This window comes from Bombina bombina, chromosome 11 (assembly GCF_027579735.1).
Source record: "Bombina bombina isolate aBomBom1 chromosome 11, aBomBom1.pri, whole genome shotgun sequence".
NCBI classification, from domain to species: Eukaryota; Metazoa; Chordata; class Amphibia; order Anura; family Bombinatoridae; genus Bombina; species Bombina bombina.
In genome coordinates, this window is record NC_069509.1 from 33,271,459 (window position 1) to 33,285,544 (window position 14,086).

Here is a 14,086-nt window from a genome sequence, read left to right on the forward strand (position 1 = left end):
CTATTGCTATCCTATGGGATTGTATGTGGGTGTGCGTGACAGTGGAGGCGGAGCTTACTTGCGCAGCCTGGCCTGGACTGAGAGGGAATGTGGTATTCTTCCTGGCTCCACCGCGTGATTGAGACTCACACGGACTACACAGTGCAGTGTGCACTACACCGTGACCACTGTGAAACAGCATAAGCCTTTCTCCCTTCAATACATCTTCATTAGGTATTAAAATACTTAAACGGATTAGTCACTAAATACTTGTACATTTACTGTTTGTCTATCTGTCATACATGCAAAGTATATACTTTATTATGATTGTATCATGTGACTTTATCCCCTAGGATACAATTCCTAAACCTATCATAACTAATGTTGTATTTTTTAAGTACTTTTAAAGGCCAGTTTGTATATTCATTACATATTTATCCAAGCAGATATTTTGCTTAAATAACTGTCAATCACCAAAGAAGATGTTTAAGGTTAAACAACTACCTACTGACAAACTATCAAACAGTGAAGGATATTTTTTTCTGCTATAAACACTTTAATCATCTGACTTGCAAAATAATGTCTTAATATATATATATATATATATATATATATATATATATATATATATATATATATATATATATATATATATACATATATATATATATGTATATATATGTATATGTATATGTGTGTGACCAGAGTGAATGCAAGCCCTGGTGAACATCTACTTAAAAAGACATTATTTTTTTAATTTCTTACACCCTGCCCCAAAAATATTATGTCTAAAAAAGGGCCTTAAACCTGGGGGGGGGGGGGCAGCAGAGTGGTTTTAGTGCCTAGCGCAGCACAAAACTTAAATACGCCCCTGCTCCAATGATCGTTTCAGCACTAATATGTGGCTTTTTCAAGGAAGATCATAAGAGCCTTTAAGCTTTGATGTCAGTACTTTACTCCCATGAATCACCCCTTTAACAAGTTAAATATTACTGCTAAGGGGCATTGTCCTTTTCTCTGGCCTCATACACATAAAATGTTCCTTTAACACCTCGACTGCTAGAGAGGGAGTCACATAGTGCACAGCAGCGCACTGCTCTTGTGAATGTGTTTTCTGTAATCAGAACCACATGTATGTGTAGTCAATTATCTCCTTGTACACAAAAACAAACAGACAGGTGTGTCATCACAAGTTAATTGCCTTATTACTCGTCCTACGTCTGACATTCTCTATGCCTGGTGAGCGCCTCAATCTGCCTTGTAAGTTAAATTGTTCTCTCCCTATTCTAGTTGAGCTTTTGCCTAGGATTTATATGGTGACAAAATGACCCTCATATACCTGTGACGCCCTTGCACATAATCATCTCTGGGGAAGCGTGTCCCTAATTTGTCATCATCTTCCCCACTATACCAATGGCTGTATCTATACATAAATGTTAATATATATTTATAATACTCAGGTCTTGGGCATTGGCGATTATTATTGCCCCCCTTGCTTTTAACTTATATGGTTTCTGGAGATGCCACTGCCCTGGCATTATCACACTTCCCTTAAAAACCACAGATTGACATTGAGTGATCAGAGATGTCCCTTATGTTTACTATTACATTTATTAACAGTGCTAAATACATCATATATGTATGCTAAATATCATATGCTATCTCCATGCCCATGTCAGCAAATACAAGGTCCTCTGCACCAGTGGCGTCCCCAGAAATTTCGCAAGGGGGGGCACTTCCAGGAGGCCCATGTAAGTATGTATGTATTGGGTACTTGTAAAGCGCCGCTAATCACCCGTATGGGTCTCAAGGCGCTGCTCATTTTATCAACCTCAGAAGGATGAAAGGCTGAGTGGACCTCGCCGGGGATCGAACTTGCAACCCTTGGATTGCTACAGAGCTCAGCCACAGTGCCTTAGCACTACATGTTGTACATTCTGTTTTCATTCTTTAGCTTTACATGACATTCTGCTTTATAACTTTTTTCATGCTACATCTGGCAGATTCAGTTATTTCTTGAAATGTATTACTTATAGTAAGTTTTGTCTTTTGAACGTGTTGTTGTTAAAGGGACAGTCAACACCAGAATTTTTGCTGTTTTAAAAGATAGATAATCCCTTAATTACCCATTCCTTAGTTTTGCATAACCAACACAGTTATAATTATACACGTTTTACCTCTGTTATTAGCTTGTATCTAAACCTCTGCAGACTGCCCCCTTATTTCAGTTCTTTTGACAGATTTGCATTTTAGCCAGTCAATGCTAACTCCTCTGTAAATTCACATGCATGAGCTCAATGTTATCTATATGAAACACATGAACTAACACCCTCTAGTGGTGAAAAACTGTCAAATGCAGAGGTGGGCTTCAAGGTCTAAGAAATTAGCATATGAACCTCCTAGATTTAGCTTTCAACTAAGAATACCAAGAGAACAAAGCAAAATTGGTGATAAAAGTAAATTGGAAAGTTGTTTACAATTACATGCCCTATTTGAATCATGAAAGTTTAGTTTGGACATGACTGTCCCTTTAAATTTACATCCTCTTTCTAAAATGACTGGTTCTAATTTGTCAGAGCATATGATTTATGGATTACAGGTCCAAGATAACTATGTGTTTAATTACTGAGAAGTTAAACACCTAGGTAAAATTGTGCTTATGAACTACAAGCAGAAGATGGCCAGTGATTTGTGGGGTTGTGCGACTCCTGCTTATGATTGGCTCATCAGCTATGTCCTACTTGAACCAAACAGTAGATTAGCTTTGTGGGTGTTAACCGCATGTATCTTATTATTATTTATCTTTATAGTGCCACAACATTCAGTATCTAGGATTAGTAATATAAAAATAAGATGCTCTAATAAAATAGAGTTTGTGACTTTTGCAGCAGACTGTCCCTTTAACTACATTGATACATCTAGGGGTAATTTTTATAGTTTATTCCTCTGAATAAAGAAGTAAATTTGCCTCTGTTCTGCAGGGGGAAACATTTATTGTGTTATCTTATCAGCAACTCTTTTTATCGTCATAACAAACTGCCAATCAACATAATCAGTGCTACACTCACACCTAGTTTTACTGTGATTTAAATTTGTATCTATATTATTTCTAATGTATTTTTACCTTTTTTTAAATGTTATTAGGGTTACCAGGTGTCCAGTATTTAACCGGACTGTCAAGTCATTTAACTATCTACGATCACACTCTCCTCGCCGCTACAGATCCTATGATTAAGTTCTCATTGAGGGCACAAAACTATTAAGGGTTGTTGTGCTACGTGCCTTTGTTTTTTAATCATGCTTTAATAAAGTCAGTTTTTATTTTTACAGCCCCTTTTTAAAAAAAAAATAATTTGTGCCTTTTGTTGTGTGGCTGTTTTTCATAATTTTGTATTTTAACTGTCTGTCCAGTAAATTCCATACAAAAATACTGAACACTAAGGGGCTGATTTATCAAGGGCTGAATGGCCCCTGTTTCCGTGCGAGCCTTCAGTCTTAAGACCGGTCTGCGGTCTGCAATCCGTCCGATCCTATACGATCGGGTTGATTGACACCCCCTGCTAGCGTCCGATTATCCGCAAATCTGCAGGGGGCGGCATTGCACAAGCAGTTATGGTGAACTGCTTGTGCAATGTTAAATGCTGTCGGCATTTAGCGATGTCTGTTGGACATGATACGCTACAGTGTATCATGTCGGGCAGACATTGATAAATCGGCCCCTAAATGTCCAGTTTATTTTATTTAAAGTCCCTTGAGTGGCAGCTAAATTTTAAAGGCTTTTAAAATGCCTCTCTGTGAAGCCACTGGGGTAACATTTCTGCTCTGTATGCACTGCGGGCAATTAATAGCGGATCAAATTACTAGTGTATGTGTCTGGCAGTGAAACAGGCATAATTATTTATTTGTATGTGACTGGCAGACAATGGGTTTGTTTATTTATATATATCATAGTGTCAACGGTGGGGTGTAAGGGAGAGTTTTGGAGAGGGGCCATTGTGTAACCCTCTGTGTATCACTTCTGCTCTGTGCTAACCCAAAATGCACAATACAGCTTTCAAAAAGCTGGCACCATCACTGAGAGGATTCAGTTTCAAGACGCCCAGCATGAAGATGTGCAGCTACACCAACCTGCTCCTTTAAGGGGTTAAAATAAAAATCAATACCATGGTGAGTTGTAACCAGCTGTTTAATGTCCCTTAAATATTTATAAACAGTAATTATAATTGCAGGTGACTCCCATCACGTTTCAAACCTTTTATCCTCATTAGTGTTACTGACTTCCTGTTAACCCTTTCTTGTCACAGAATAACTATCCCAGGCGGCCTTGATGGATATATCAATTATAGACCTTGTTGCTTCTACCTTATCTCTTACTATTTGTTTTAATTTAGGGAGAAGAGAGCGATTTGTTAAAAGGACATTAGTTTATTTATATATCTGCAGTGTGTATATCAGCAACCAAGTGCTGAATTAAAAAAGTACAAACTAACGGCTAGATTACAAATTTTGTTGGTAAAGCCGTGCGTTGCTAACGCTCAGTTCCAGCTCACCGATCACCTACAAACAACGCTGGTATTACAAGTTTTTTTCAACCTGGCGTTAGCCTCTAAAAAGTGAGTGGAGAGCAAAATTTAGCTCCACATCTCACCTCAATACCAGCGTTGCTTACGGTAGCGGTAAGCTGGCTAAACGTGCTTGTGCGCGATTTCCCCATAGGAAACAATGGGGCTGAGCTGGCTGAAAAAAAACTAACACCTGCAAAAATCAGCGTTCAGCTCCTAACGCAGCCCCATTGTTTTCTATAGGGAAACACTTTTAATGTCTACACCTAACACCCTAACAACAAACCCGAGTCTAAACACCCCTAATCTTACACTTATTAACCCCTACTCTGCCGTCCCGACATCGCCGACACCTGCATTATATTATTAACCCCTAATCTGCCGCTCCGTACACCGCCTCCCCCTACATTATACTTATGAACCCCTAATCTGCTGCCCCCAACATCGCCGACACCTACATTATATTTATTAACCCCTACTCTGCCCCCCCAACGTCGCCGCAACTATATTAAATGTATTAACCCCTAATCTGCCGCCACCAGCGTTTCCACCGCTATAATAAAGTTATTAACCCCTAAATCTAAGTCTAACCCTAACCCTAACACCCCCCTAACTTAAATATAATTGAAATAAATCTAAGTAAAATAACTACAATTAAATAAATTATTCCTATTTAAAACTAAATACTTACCTATAAAATAAACCCTAAGCTAGCTACAATATAACTAGGTAGAATAGTTACTAAATAGTTATTAACTATTTAATAAATACCTAGCTAAAATGAATACAAAAGTACCTGTAAAATAAAACCTAACCTAAGTTACAATTACACCTAACACTACACTATAATTAAATTAATTCCCTAAACTAACTACAATTAAATACAATTAAATTAAATAAACTAAATTACGGAACCCCCCCCCCCCCACTAAATTACAGAAAATAAAAAAATAATTACAAGAATTTCAAACTAATTACACCTAATCTAATCCCCATAATAAAATAAAAAAGCCCCCCAAAATAATAAAATTCCCTACCCTATACTAAATTACAAATAGCCCTTAAAAGGGCCTTTTGCGGGGCATTGCCCCAAAGTAATCCGCTCTTTTACCTGTAAAAAAAAATACAATACCCCCCCAACAATCAGCTAATAGGATTGAACTTCAATCCTATTGGCTGATCCAATCAGCCAATAGGATTGAGCTCGCATTCTATTGGCTGTTCCAATCAGCCAATAGAATGCAAGCACAATCCTATTGGCTGATTGCACCAGCCAATAGGATTTTTCCTACCTTAATTCCGATTGGCTGATAGAATCCTATCAGCCAATCAGAATTCAAGGGACGCCATCTTGGATGACGTCATTTAAAGGAACCTTCATTCATCGGGAGTCGTGGGAAGAAGAGGATGCTCCACGTTGGCTGGCTTCAAGATGGACCCGCTCCGCTCCGGATGGATAAAGATAGAAGATGCCGGCTGTATGAAGACTTCTGCCCGTCTGGATGTCCTCTTCTGCCCGGATCGGATGAAGACTTCTGCCCACTTGTGCCCGGCTGGGTGAAGATGTCTCAAGGTAGGGTGATCTTCAAGGGGTTAGTGTTAAGTTTAAGGGGCGATTGGGTGGGTTTTAGAGTAGGGTTGGGTGTGTGGGTTTTAATGTGGGGGGGTATTGGTTTTTTTTTTTTACAGGTAAAAGAGCTGATTACTTTGGGGCAATGCCCCGCAAAAGGCCCTTTTAAGGGCTATTTGTAATTTAGTATAGGGTAGGGATTTTTTATTATTTTGGGGGGCTTTTTTTATTTTATTAGGGGGATTAGAGTAGGTGTAATTAGTTTAAAATTCTTGTAATTATTTTTTTATTTTCTGTAATTTAGTTTATTTAATTTAATTGTATTTAATTGTAGTTAGTTTAGGGAATTAATTTAATTATAGTGTAGTGTTAGGTGTAATTGTAACTTAGGTTAGGTTTTATTTTACAGGTAAATTTGTATTTATTTTAACTAGGTAGTTATTAAATAGTTAATAACTATTTAATAACTATTGTACATAGTTAAAATAAATACAAACTTGCCTGTAAAATAAAAATAAAACCTAAGCTAGATACAATGTAACTATTAGTTATATTGTAGCTAGCTTAGGGTTTATTTTACAGGTAAGTATTTAGTTTTAAATAGGAATAATTTAGTTAATTGTAGTTATTTTATTTTGTTTTATTTAAATTATATTTAAGTTAGGGGGTGTTAGGGTTAGGTTTAGACTTAGGTTTAGGGGTTAATAAATTTAGTATAGTGTCAGCGACGTTGTGGGCGGCAGATTAGGGGTTAACAAATGTAGGTAGGTGTTGCGATGTTAGGGACGGCAGATTAGGGGTTAATAATATTTAACTAGTGTTTGCGAGACGGGAGTGCGGCGGTTTAGGGGTTAATATATTTATTTAAGTGGCGGCGATGTCCGGTCGGCAGATTATGGGTTAAAATTTGTATTTAAGTGTTTGCGATGTGGGGGGGGGGGGCCTCGGTTTAGGGGTTAATAGGTAGTTTATGGGTGTTAGTGTACTTTTTAGCACTTTAGTTAACAGTTTTATGTTACTGCGTTAGCCCATAAAACTCTTAACTACTGACTTTTAAATGCATTAGGAGTTTTGACTGGAGAGGGTCTACCGCTCACTTTCTCCAAGACTCATAAAACCGGCGTTAGGAAAATCCCATTAAAAAGATAGGATACGCAATTGACGTAAGGGGATTTGCAGTATGCTTGAGTCGCAGAGAAAAAGTGAGCGGTACACCTGTACCTGCCAGACTCGTAATACCAGCGGGTGTTAAAAAGCAGCGTTGGGACCTCTCAACGCTGCTTTTTAACCCTAACGCAAGACTCGTAATCTAGGCGTAAATGTACAAATCTTCAAATCCGGAATTCCAGAATCCAAACTTATTCTGAAATCCAAACTTTTAAAATTAATATTTTGTATAAAAAATACTCTGCTAGATTACGAGTTTTGCGTTATGAGGGTTGCGGTACTAACTTGCACGTTATTGTCACCGCTCACTTACCTACAGCGCTGGTATTACAGGTTTTTACAAACCCGGCGTTAAAAGGCAAGAAGTGAGCGTAGAGCAAAATTGAGCTCCATACCGCACTCCAATACCAGCGCTGCTTATGTCAGCGGTGAGTTGGTTATACGTGCTCGTGCGCGATTTACCCATAGACATCCATGGGGAGTGCCGGCTAAGAAAAAGTCTAACACCTGCAATAAAGCAGCGTAAAGCTCAGTAATGCAGCCCCATTGATTCCTATGGGGAAACTAAATTTATGTTTACACCTAACACCCTTACATGAACCCTGAGTCTAAACACCCCTAATCTTACACTTATTAACCCCTAATTTACCGCTCCGGACATCGCCGCCACTATAATAAACATATTAACCCCTAAACCGCCGCACTCCTGCCTCGCAAACACTAGTTAAATAGTATTAACACCTAATCTGCCGCCCCTAACATCGCCACCACCTACCTACATTTATTAACCCCTAATCTGCCGCCCCCAACATCGCCGCCACTATACTGAATTTATTAACCCCTAAATCTAAGTCTAACCCTAATCCTAACACCCCCTAACTTAAATATAATTAAAATAAATCTAAATCAAACCTACTATTAATAACTAAATAATTCATATTTAAAAATAAATACTTACCTGTAAAATAAACCCTAAGCTAGCTACAATATAACTAATAGTTACATTGTAGCTAGCTTAGGGTTTATTTTATTTTACAGGCAAGTTTGTATTTATTTTAACTAGGTAGAATAGTTACTAAATAGTTATTAACTATTTACTAACTACCTAGCTAAAATAAATACAAATTGACCTGTAAAATAAAACCTAACCTAAGTCACACTAACACCTAACACTACACTACAATTAAATAAATTACCTAAATTAAATACAATTAACTAAATTAAATACAATAACCTAAATTACAAAAAAACAAACAAACACTAAATTACACAAAATAAAAAACAAATTACAAGATATTTAAACTAATTACACCTAATCTTAATAGCCCTATAAAATAACCCCCCCCCCCCAAAATAAAAAACCTAGCCTAAACTAAACTACCAATAGCCCTTAAAAGGACCTTTTGCAGGGCATTGTCCCAAAGAAATCAGCTCTTTTACCTGAAACAAATAATACAAACAACTCCCCCAACAGTAAAACCCACCACCCACACAACCAACCCCCCAAATAAATCCCTAACTAAGAAACCTAAGCTCCCATTGCCCTGAAAAGTGCATTTGGATGGGCATTGCCCTTAAAAGGGCATTTAGCTCTATTGCTGCCCAAAGCCCTAACCTTAAAATAAAACCCACCCAACAAACCCTTAAAAAACCCTAATACTAACCCCTGAAGATCCACTTACAGTTTTGAAGATCCGACATCCATCCTCAACGAAGCCGGGAGAAGTCCTCATCGAAGCGGCAAGAAGTCTGCAACAAAGCCGGGAGAAGTCTTCATCCAAGCCAGGAGAAGTGGTTCTCCAGACGGACAGAAGTCTTCATGCATCCGGCGTGGAGCGGCTCCATCTTCAAGACATCCGGTGCAGAGCATCCTCTTCCAACGAAGTCTTTTTCCAGAATGAATATCTCTTTAAGTGACATCATCCAAGATGGAGTCCCTTAGATTCCGATTGGCTGATATAATTCTATCAGCCAATCGGAATTAAGGTTGAAAAAATCCTATTGGCTGATGCAATCAGCCAATAGGATTGAACTTCAATCCTATTGGCTGATCCAATCAGCCAATAGGATTGAGCTGGCATTCTATTGGCTGATTGGAACAGCACTTTAGTAAGGAGTTTTATGCTACAGCGTTGTAGTGTAAAGCTCATAACTACTGACTTTAGAATGTGTTACGAATCTTGACGGGATAGGGTGTACCACTCACTTTTTGGGCTTCCAGGACAAGCTTGTAATACCAGCGCTATTGAAGTCCCATTGAAAATAGACTATACGCAATTTGCGTAAGTTGATTTGCGGTAAGGCCAAAAAAGTGTGCAGTGCCCCTAAATCTGCAAGACTCGTAATACCAGCGTTAGTAAAAAAGCAGCGTTATGAGGCTTAACTCTGCTTTTTTACTCATAACGCAAGACTCGTAATCTAGCCGACTATTTGTTCTCACCTGTAAGCCACAATCTTCTCTGCCTATATCTTCGGTTCGTTTTTTGGTGTTCTAAAATGTAAATACTAATCTTTTTAAAACAACAAATATTACATTTCTGATTACAATACTGTACTATCTTTCTTAAGATACAATGTATACAAAAGTAATACAAATGATATAAAACTACCTTTAGCTTATATGTATAAGCTGTGTTATGACATTAAATATTGCTGATTGCACCTGGTCCCATCCCCTCTCTCAGTTGGCCCATTATACAGATGCAAATATTCCTAAATCCAAACCTTTTTCCGATCCCAAGCAATTTGGATAAAGGGTTTTCTACCTGTATTTAAAAGCATTTTAAACTGTTACTTTATTAATGATTTGTGAAACAACTTGAAAAGTCTGGCGAGTATGTTTATCCAGTTATGGTTAGCTTTAAATGAGTTTGTGCTCTGTGCTAAGCAAGCACTGTGTAGCATGTATCCAGGTCATGCAATTTGTAGTGTACTTAGGTACTGAGTTTGGGAGCATGGAACAAGCACAAAAAAAAGTATTTTACAGCAAACACAAGTAAAATAAAACCATGAATGTATATTGAAATATTTAATTTTCATTCATTAAATTAAATTAAATAATAATAAAATGTTTGAGGAATTGGAGTTTAACTTTATTGATGCGCGCCAAGTGCCAGAAGCCAAATCCTGTGTCAGCTTTTCTGGGTATAAACTGTGATGTGTAGATTAGATGGTTGGAGAAAAAAAGGAATCTGAAGTACAGGATACAAGGGTTCTTGTCCGGACTGTCTCCCCAGTGACATTATCATGGGAAAATATCACAGCTACAAGTTGTCATGACCACAATGCGCAGGAAAGTTGTAGACAAGGTTGTTGCAGAGGGGTCATACTCCATCTGACACCACAGAGAAGCCCTCTCTAGTAAACGGTTAACCAGAGACCCATCTTCAACCATAACTTTACTGTACAATCTTGCACTAGGATGCCACGGGCTCTAAGATCTCAGTTTAAGCAAGGTGTGCCGGGTAACACAATACCAACATTCCCATAACCTACCTACTTGAGAGCTCTGATGCAATTTGTCTGTGGATTTCTTTTCTTGCAAATGTTGGCAGCTATTCTCCTACATGTCTTGTTACACTGGCTGAAAACCACCGTGCCACATGCCAATGATGGGAATGACCAACAGGGTACCTTCTTACTATCATATTTCGGAGTGAGAGGGATTGAGGCTTTTGATTTTTTTTTATTAAAGGGATATTAAACACTAAGGGCCAGATTACAAGTGGAGCGCTAAATATCATTTTGATGAAAGCGATATTTGTGCTCCACTGTGTAATAACAGCGCACGATAATGTGTGCTGAAACTACAAATCTTCAGCGGTTTTTGCTGGGAAGCATTGTGCTCACGTGAGCGTGTCTCCATAGGCATCTTATGGGAGCCTTTTTGTGATGCTGTCAGAGACGTCATCAGAACTTCAGCGCCAGAGAAGGGGGTAAGTCGAGCATCGATGGCAGCAAATATAAATATATATGCTGTATATACACATGTTAACACATAAATATATATGTATATAAGCATATAGATATATATATTTACTGGGAACACAGTTCCCATAGACCGCAATGATTTTTCCAGTGCCGTTTTTTTTTTTCTAACACCCCACTCCCGCCAACTTTAACCCCAAAATACTGCCTAGTGACGTCATTTTATTAAAAAATAAAGATGCTGCCATCTCTGGTTAATTTTATAAGCCCTAATTGCATTTGAGAGCTTGTGGTAGCAATAACCAGTCACTTGTAATGGCTGATCAGTGATCAATTATCTCTCTCCACTTATAATCTTGCCCTAAGTAAAGCATCGCTTGAATTATGTATTCAAAGTAAAGATTAGCCTGTGAATAATCTGTGCATGTATTTTTTTTTAATGACATTAGTTTTTTTTAATAATGAATAAATAAAGGTAACAAGCAGTGGGTGCCGCCATATTGTAACTAAGGTTACCTGTTCTGCTGAGGCCATAAGTAATAATTATAAATGGCTTACTAGAGTGTGCAGCCAATGACTGTGCGGAATATAGCTGTGTCTGCACTTCCATGTTTAACATGATTTGGAAAGGCTACAATATTCAGAATTAAATGGATAGGAAGTCAAAAACAAGTTGCAAGAATTAGATAGAACATGTAATTTTAAGACACTTTTAAATTAACTTCTATTTTCAAATGTGCTTTGTTCGCTTGTTGAAAAAGAATACGCACATATCCGACACTAGAGGGGGATGGCTGCTGATAGGTGCCTGCACACATTTGTCTCTTGTGTTCAGCTAGCTGCCAGTAGTGCATTGTTGTTCCTTCAGTAAAGGATAAAAAGAGAATAAACAAATTTGATAATAGAAGTAAATTGGAAAGTTGTTTAAAATTGTATGTTCTATCTAAATCATGAAAGACAAATTTGGGGTTTTCTATCACTACATTGCAGGAAAGGAGAACAAAATAAATCATGAAAGTATATTGCAAAGTGGTTTTCTACATGTAATTAAACAATTTATATTAATATCTTGAGGTGTTCAATGCCCCTTTAAAAAACATTCATTGCCTTTTATTCATGACTTGAATCATCTGCGCCCACCATGGGTATCACAGGGGTTCTGTCCGGTGCAGCCAGGCTAGACTGGGTCGCTGTCTGATACAAGGGGTCAGTTTGCTTGTGGCTGATGGCTGAACTAAGTGCTATGACATAGCCTCATGCAAATCTCACTTTTGTGCTTTTGTTGCCAGTCGAATTGAGGTCAGCAGACCCCTCTGTGGGGGTCTTGTGCAGAGCTGACTGCAGAGCTCCTTAGTAGCAAATTAGCATCAGATCTGGGTTACACATCAACTGCCTGTAAATTATCAACAGCTATGGGTCTTCTCTTATTCCTAAATCAGTAAGATGTGACCAGGACACTTAAAGGGATAGTCTAGTCAAAAATAAACGTCCATGAATCAGACAGAGCATGCAATTTTAAGCAACTTTCTAATTTACTCCTATTATCAATTTTTCTTTGTTCTCTTGGTATCTTTATTTAAAAATGCTGGAAAGTAAGTCTAGGAGCCGGCCAATTTTTGGTTCAGAACCTGGGTAGCGTTTGCTGATTGGATGGCTACATTTAGACACTAATCAGTAAGCGCTATCCAGGTTCTGAACCAAAAAATGGGCCGTCTTCTAAGCTTACATTCCAACTTTATAAAAAAAAGATAGCAAGAGAACGAAGAAAAATTGATAATAGGAGTAAATTTGAAAATTGCTTAAAATTGCATGCTCTATCTGAATCATAAAAGTTTAATTTTGACTATACTATCCCTTTAAGTCAAAATTAAACTTTCATGATTCAGATAGAGCAGTAATTTTAAATAATTTTCCAATTTACTCCCATTAACAAATTGCGCACAGTATTTTTATATTTACACTTTCTGAGGCACCAGCTCCTACTGAGCATGTGCAAGAATTAATAGAATATAGGTATATGCATTTGTGATTGGCTGATGGCTGTCACATGATACAAGGGGGAGTGGAAATAGACCTAACTGAAATTTGTCAGAAAAAAAAATCTACTACCAATATGAAGTTCAGACTAAGTTCTGATGCATTGTCTTTTTATCATGGGTTTGTTGTTTATGCAAATATACTGTAGTTCCTGCTCCTTTAATTAAAGTATTTGTCCTTCAAACAATATCCCTTTTTTCTAAGTATGTATTTAACTCCTTCAGAATGGTTAAACATGTAGTCAAAGTTGGGCTCCTGTAACATACTGCTCCAGATGATTCAGTCACTGATTGGAGCATACTCACATATGCCTGCTTTTCATTGGCTCACAAGCTATATTCTCATCTAGAGTGGCACAGGAACAAAACTAAACCCATGCTATAATGGCAAATGACCATGTTTTACACTAGAGTGTCCGTCTGAATCATGAAATAAATATTTTGGGTTTCATGTCCCTTCAAACTAAAAAACAACATATCACATGTGAAATATATCTATTTAAAGGGACACTAAACCCATTTTTTATCTTTTATGATTCAGATAGGGCAGCAATTTTAAGCATTTTACTAATTTACTCCTATTATTAATTTTTCTTTTTTCACTTGGTATCTTTATTTGAAAAAGCAGAAATGTAAGCTTAGTAGTCGGCCCATTTTTGGTTCAGCACCCTGGATAGCGCTAGCTGATTGGTGGCTACATTTACCCACCAATCAGTAAGCCTTACCCAGGTGCTGAACCTAAAATGGTCCGGCTCCTACGTTTTCATTCCTTCTTTTCAAATAAAGATACCAAGAGAACAAAGAAAAAATCATAATAGGAGTAAATTAGAAAGTTGCTTAAAATT